The sequence below is a fragment of the Rhipicephalus sanguineus genome, chromosome 4 (assembly GCF_013339695.2).
Source record: "Rhipicephalus sanguineus isolate Rsan-2018 chromosome 4, BIME_Rsan_1.4, whole genome shotgun sequence".
In the NCBI taxonomy this organism is placed as follows: domain Eukaryota; kingdom Metazoa; phylum Arthropoda; class Arachnida; order Ixodida; family Ixodidae; genus Rhipicephalus; species Rhipicephalus sanguineus.
The window spans coordinates 181,230,789-181,237,446 of record NC_051179.1 but is presented as its reverse complement, the minus strand read 5'-3'; the positions used below and the strand labels follow the sequence as shown (position 1 = coordinate 181,237,446).

General features: G+C 43.4%; 1 long non-coding RNA gene across 1 annotated transcript; it reads right to left on the bottom strand.

Annotated features, from left to right (window-relative positions):
• Nucleotides 1-801: 801 nt before the first annotated feature.
• On the bottom strand, nt 802-5,942 carry LOC125758421 (uncharacterized). The gene is made up of 3 exons (XR_007416042.1): nt 5,879-5,942; nt 4,100-4,210; nt 802-867 (listed from the first exon to the last, which is right to left on the bottom strand). It is a non-coding gene; the product is annotated as an uncharacterized LOC125758421 (long non-coding RNA).
• Between the last annotated feature and the right edge of the window lie 716 nt (nt 5,943-6,658).

Below are 6,658 nucleotides of genomic sequence, written 5' to 3'. Positions count from 1 at the left end.
CTGTCAGCGAAGTGTATAAAGAGTTGTCCTGTGAAGAAGCTAAAACAAACCCCAATAAGTTGTTTTGGAAGGAAACTAATGTACTTTGAGCAAGAAGGGCAAAACTTTTGAGATACTAAGAGACATTTCATTCAAGTCAAACAAAATAGGTCACAGTTAAGAAATTTCCAAGCAGACATTTTGTGTATAGGCGTTTGCTGCTACATTATATGGATCTATTAATAAATTTCAGAATGTATCGAAGTATCTTAAGATACAATTGGCAAGTATCGTATCGGATACAATTATTGCTGCAGTATCTTGTATCGTATCGCGATACGATTCAAAGTATCTTTGCCCAGCCCTGATATATATATATATAGGGCTACCATATATATATGGTAGCCCTATATATATATATATATATATATATTATATATAATTATGGGTGATGATTTTGAATATTGCATGCAGCTTTCATGCAGGTAGCGAGGCCTAGTATGAAATAGGACTCTAAGCTACTAGTTTGTCACCAACCTCTATTGTCGTAGTTTATACCATTAAATGCTCCCTTTGCTACTAGTTTGTCACCAACCTCTATTGTCGTAGTTTATACTATTAATGCTCCCTTTGCTTACCCCACCCATAGCGAGTACTGAAGGGTAGTCAGCGGACAACATCCACCCCGAGATGAAATGTGCGCCTCTCACGCAACTGTGACAAAATTACAGCCAGCTTATGCGAGCTATACGGTTTCTCTATTATTCTGTCGCTCTAGCAGAGGGCATGAATTTCTCGGGATGTGCCTACAGAATAAGCTTACCTTTTTGGAGCAAGCTCTTGTTCTTTTTTGCTAGAATACAGCGGGTTCGCGGTGTAGCAGAGACCCTGGAAATTAGACAAAAGTGTGTAAAGCTTGATTAGTGATTAGTGATTAGTGAAGTCGTAAGGAAAAATCGCATACATTTTTCAGTGAAAGTACATCGCAGGCGAGGTGTAACTATAAAAGCAGCAAAATATTGAGAAATCAGAAGGAGATGACAAAGCGTGGTCATCCACGTCGCGTCGTCTGCTCGGCGTCTCTTTGGCGTCGACTCGCTGCTCTGTGTTTACTTCCTCTCCGCAGATAATATAGCGCACAAGAACCTCTTTGGGGACGCCACTTCACCGCTTCTTGGATGTTCGGAAACCCAGTTGTACAGGAAGCACCCGTTGGCGTTTGTGGGGAACGCGGTCCTTTTTACAACAGTGTTCATACTGGCGTTTTTACTGAGTTTTGGACCGAAAAAACACATTTAGTGATACTAACTTTTGCTTCGTTCGGATAATGCGTCTTTGACCTATAGCGCTCCGTAGATTCAGTCGACGTACTTTCAGGGGCCGTGACGTCCCGCTCTTGAGCGGAACAGCAATTATTGGCGTAGTAAAGGCATTCAGGGCGTTTCGCATGGTCAACGCATCGCCGGCGCTATTGTTGTGGTGTCATCTGCTCAGTCGCTGTTTCAGTTGACATCGAACTGTTTTACGGCTTGGCACCGCCTCGCATCAAAACAAGCTGATCTAAATAACAGTGACAAAAGATACAAGATTCTTTTCCATCAGCGTTAGATGAGAATCATCTGTGACAGATTATACCACTCACTTCTTGCTGTCCGCGTAGAGAGCCAGTAAAGAGCACGAATTTGGATGGAAGCGGACGGTCGGGGATGTAAAGGGCTACCATGTTGCTGTACGTCATCGTGGTGAGGGTGGCTATTACGCTTAGAAAAACAGAGAGCTGAGCTAGTTGGTAAGTATTCATTCTAAAAAGACAGGGCGTGCAAACAAGTACACAAGTAAGAAGTCAGGACACCACAAACGCCGACTAACAACTGAAGAGACGCACAACGGCTGAAAAGGAAAGAAGGCACGAAAACTTATCTGCGCATGCCCATGCAACAGGCGAACCTATCAATCCGGCACGCGTGGCGGTCTACGTTGAAGATAACTGTTAAGGCATTTGATTTCATCTTTATGCAAGTTAATCGACGGTCCCTTTCATCTGCGGTCGCTTCTACGTAGGACAAACGGGCCGATGCATTAATCAGAGATTGTTGGAACATAAGAGATCGCTAACAGGAGGCTCACCTTCTAACCTATCTTTACATTATCCAGATTGCAAGTGCACGCCAAAATTCGATGAATGCGCAGTGTTGTATCGTCATAGAAATGAAGAAACGCGCCTGATGATTGAAGCATGGCATATCGAGAATAGTGGTAGCGCATGCGTGAGCCAACCGTCGATTAACTTGCATAAAGATGAAATCAAATGCCTTAACAGTTATCTTCAACGTAGACCGCCACGCGTGCCGGATTGATAGGTTCGCCTGTTGCATGGGCATGCGCAGATAAGTTTTCGTGCCTTCTTTCCTTTTCAGCCGTTGTGCGTCTCTTCAGTTGTTAGTCGGCGTTTGTGGTGTCCTGACTTCTTTCTTGTGTCCTTGTTTGCACGCCCTGTCTTTTTAGAATGGCTATTACGGTTACCGGCCGGTAATCGCTACAGTTGTTCAGAGTATGCGAAGTGCATGCGCGGAGAGCGTAACGCACCACGTATCGTTGTAACGAATCATGCAAGCGCAGCTAAAACACTTGGACCTCGTTATTATTGAAGCAGTTACGCCTGGAACTATATTATATGATACGCAAGGATACTGCCTGTGTGCTGCTCGTTGCTTCGGCAGTGCTGCACGGTAGTTGGAGTATAGGTATGTGGCAATGCGCTTTTGTTTAAAGCTGCCACCTAATACGAGGTATCCGAAGCAACAAGACCGCACATTGAACATCATATTTAACATCACGTGGTTTCCTTGCTTTCTCTATATGTATATGCTACTGAGCTAAATAAAAAATATTCAGTTGATAGCCATCGCTCGTGTAGCCAATTATTCCTCGCATATATGCGTTGTTTGAAGGCAAATCTATACCAACTAGACTAAATAGCTAGGCTGCTAACTGATAGATTTCAACTATCAATTCTAAGAGTAAGTACTCATAGAGGACAACATAAATGCAACCTTGAATACCCACGAGGATATAAAAGGGATCTACATTTTTCTTTTTCGTGAACATCAAAGTGTTAGCACTTAGAAAATGATTTGTTTTCGAAAACAACACTTGCCTCGTCGCAATGTTCACAAATCAAGCTTACGTTTGGAAAAGTGCCCGGCGCACCCGAACGCTCGGTTGTACACCACTTCTCATCAGTAAATTTTACGGAGTGAAACCATTTCACCAGCCCAACAATCCATGCTCAAATGCCCGCTTGAAGGGTATGAGCAGGAGCCACGTAATAAGCGCACCAACATTAGAACCCGAGCCCGGCATGATGGAGCCTGACTTGAAAAATTCAACGCAAGTATGGCTCAGAAGTCCGAAACGAACCAGCCTGATACCGAGTGCTTGTCTCACGCTCTTAAGGACCCCAATGCCGCACGATGTCTTGCAATGATACAGTTTCGCTCGCATCACGCAGAACCGGAAATAAGAAGCCTTGCCGATTACTTGGCGGGCAAGACCAGACTTCCCAAAGACGTTTCGGCATGCACAGGCCTAATATTTCGGGCTGCAAACGGATAATTTTGTCAAGAATAACTTCTCGTCTTTGCGCAGGAAATATCTTCTCGCTTTTCGAAGTACTCCGCGAAATCACCTGCATTGTGCGATTTGTCCCAATACCTATTGAGAGTAAAGAGAAGGTTCTGCGATTGCGATAGGCGGGAAGTGTGGCCACTCGTACCTCATGCTAAAGAAACTGGAGTGGTATACTAAGTTGTTTGAAAAGAGGTTTTTCGCTTCCTAACACGGCACTACATTGAGGGCCTCTTGGGTGGGCGTAATACTTTGGGCCAGTTAACGGGAGAGGCATGGCTCTTGTATAGAGGATTGAGGGGGAAGCGTGTGGCTATAAGTGCTTATTGGTGGATATTTACGGCACATGGATATATTTTCACAGGTGTAACGTTTCGTGACCAAGTTAGGATAGTACATACTGAACAGCATCAATCTATATCTGCTTACTCGAGTTTATGTACTGCAAAGCACAACCCATTAGGACCATGCAGATTTCACACATTTCACTTACGTTAGCCGCCGTTACGAAGAATATCATCTCTTCGCTGAAAAACTTGATGTAGCCGAGCCTGAGTTGCATGTCCTTGTTGACGGTAACATGGTTGTATAACAGCCTCCACACCTAAAAAGGAAGCAAATAATATTCGTGAACAATTTTGTGAATTTATGCATATCATAGTGCCACTCGAGCCGCGCTGCACCATTTTATAGATGTCAGTATTTTTGACATTTTCGTTATGGGTCCCGTTATGAAAACAAGAGATTTCGCTTACAAGCTAACATTTCCTTTTGAGATATTGCTTTTACAGGCTAACATAATGTTGAGCGCACGTCTTTGCATTAAAAGGAAAACACAGGCGGGTCACTAGATTGCTGCACTACATAACGATAAAAGGAATACGGTCCTTGGGCCCAGCACTTCAGTCAGTGAACATACGCGAATTTGGTGTGTTCACAGGTATGTTGCACCATATGTGTCATCATCGGTCACCTGGGCTCGCTTCATCACCAGTGGCAGATGGTCTCAGAGTGGTGCTAGATGCCGGTGTGCATAGCTTCACGAATCGTTTTGGTGATTTGAGGAAAGGTTACATGCGCGAATTGGTGGATACCTATCGTTAGGGAGCAGAAATGCATGTGGCAATATAAAAGAATTTCTTACTCCGCTGAATGATATTAGTAGCCGTATTTCCTGGGCTGACTTCCGCTTTTCCTTTACTCTGCCTCGATTACTTTCACGAGCGATTGCCTACATTGGTGAAATCTACACCACATGTTCAGCAATATCGCGCTACCGACTTCTACCGCCATTCACTGAGACTTCGCATTCCTTGTCATCAATTCCAATACGCATCGTTCATGCTTTATGCGTAAACTGCTTGGACATTTAAATTACCGCCGCTTTTCTCATCATGTAGGCGTCGCTCTTACAGTGGTCCGTGACTTTTTTATAGACTCATGCCCATGATATATAGCAGGATAGCTATGAAGTGTGGCAACTTGGGCATGTTGGTAATGCATAACGAATGTAAGAGCGCAACAAACAAGGAATAACACACACAGCGCTGTGTGGTCTTGTTCTTGTCTGTGTCGTCGTTCTTACATTCAGGATAGACATAACAGTTAAGTGATTCAGAGACATCGGAAGTATTGTTAATCCGTTCAAGATGTCCACACGACGCTTCCTCCTCTGCATTGCAGACTTAGTAATGGCGAACGTTCTGTAGAAGTTGACCCGCCCTACAGTACACTGCAACGCTTAATTACCAGGGGCCCGTGCTACAAACCAACAAATTGCCTATTAGTTTGTTGTTACGTTTTTGTGTTACTTCCATTCTGCACTCCATAGTTTTTGCTTCGATTCTTTAAGGACAATTGCTGTGGTTTTTTTAACATACGAGGGAACAACATTTCGTTGGCGTTGACTGGTAAACCATGTTAGCCTTCTGAGCATTGCCTAATAAAGCATCACTACAATTCATTGGAGAAAATATAAATAATCGAGAAGTAGCATTGTATACTGCACTGACTGAGGAAACAGAGAACATTCTTTTGTAAACATTTGTAACTATGCCTCAAAAGCTCACAGGACGTGCGTTGTAAATTAAAAACAAATGTTCTGCGCATTCAAAGTGCAATGTGAGCAGAAGGAAAGAGCGGAAATTATGTCTTGTATTAGCTCGAAACCAGTGAACTGCTACAAATGCAATGATTGAAATAGCAATCAAGGTGTTTTAGTATAAATTTGCATTTATTATCAGGCAGGATCGAGAACAGTACTTGAACTTACTTGATAAGCCAACTGCACGCCAGATTTCTCATAGAGGAGGTCCCACATCCTGTCTTGTCCATACTGACGAAAAATAAAGAAACAGTTATTAAGAGTGACATAATTTATTCACATAGTATTTATCAAGGAACGCTCCTTCTCACTACTGCATTATTGATACAGCAAAATAATGTGCCTAATACTGCACCTTTAGTGTGCGATACATAGGAAGTCGGCCATCTCGGTCATGGCAAGGATGTCGAAAAGAATGACCCTTCATGACTCGTGTTATGAAGTTGCAGACACTTTTGTGGATGAAAGCCAACAAGGGTCGTAGAAGGCCCCCTTCAACCTCAGTTATCAATAAACACTTGTTCTATCAATTTGGAGCGATTTTTGCGTGTTCATTGTGATCTCAATAAAAGCAGATTCCCGTGGTGCAAGTTATTTAGAGCGAGATACACTTTGTGTCAACTGAAATGTTCAATATTTTTTCTAGAAATTACGAAGGCAAAACGTGGAGTTAAGTTGCAGTAAACAAGGTTATCTCTGCTGGTTATAACAGCCGCCGATGCAGTTCTCGTTCCCTTGTCGTGCGCTAGATCTAGAACGAAAAGCAGGCGAACAACTGTCTAAAGGCGGCCGGCTTTCTTAGGCAAATACTGTGAGCGCATCTCAGCCTTCTGTGGGCTGTAAAGCCAACGGAGTGCATTCCAGCGTAGCCACAGCCCATTTCCCTAAATACAGAAAAAAGTCGGGTTGCCAGCAGTATTCCATCCCCCCGAAGAAATCAACTGAATG